Source organism: Octopus bimaculoides, chromosome 15, assembly GCF_001194135.2.
Source record: "Octopus bimaculoides isolate UCB-OBI-ISO-001 chromosome 15, ASM119413v2, whole genome shotgun sequence".
Classification (NCBI taxonomy): Eukaryota; Metazoa; Mollusca; class Cephalopoda; order Octopoda; family Octopodidae; genus Octopus; species Octopus bimaculoides.
Window position 1 is genome coordinate 36,514,356 of NC_068995.1, and position 922 is coordinate 36,515,277.

Sequence of the window (922 nt, forward strand, 5' to 3'; positions counted from 1 at the left end):
GTAATTGCAAACTTTCGGAACTGAACATATACCATCTTAACACAGCAAGTTATCACATCACTTAAGTCAGTAAAGGTGTATACTTTTAATGGTATATAAGAAATAAAAATAACTATTGTAAATAAATTATTTAGGTATTTGCACACATCCCTATTTTCAACTGGAGTATTTAGGACTACATAAGCTAACGTGTCCTTCCTTTTTCAAGACTATTTGCTACTTGTAGTAGTTCAAGTGACTACTGAAAAGCTCCTTCGATATTTATAGGAAGGAGAAGTAACAATTGTTTACCATGAATAGATGAATCGTCAATTGCTCATATATTTCTGTATGGGTTCGGGAACGGGAAGTGCAGGGGGTGCAAGCGCATTTCATAAAATTTTTGAGTAATGCAAAATCAAAATTTGCACACACCCCCTACTTACTTTTCTACGGTTTAGAAAACTTCATAAAAAGTAATCTGTAAGAAGTAGCTTCAAGTAAGATTTCAATGAACAAAGAACCAAAATAAATGAATGAATAAATAAATAAATAAAAATATTTTAGTAATACTTTTTGGACCTGGGATTGTACTTCCTAAGCAAATTTCGTTTGGGAGCCAGTGTTTTTTCTAACACTATATGTTTGTAAGAGATGCTTTCTCAAAACGAATACCACACTTTAGAGGGCTTTCAATTGTATATTTGCTCTAAGTGTGATATACAGATTACTAATTTGAACAAATACTGCTTCCGTCGCTAATAACGATTTTTCATTCAGCCTGCTGGCTGAACGCTACTCCAGTAACTTTTCAATTACTGTTTAACTTTATTATCTAGCAGCTGATTTTCGCTTAGCATGCACAACCAGTGAATATTTGCTACTGGTGGAGCTCAAGACAGCAAAAATCTAGATTTAACAATGCCACCCCCGCTTCTGGGTG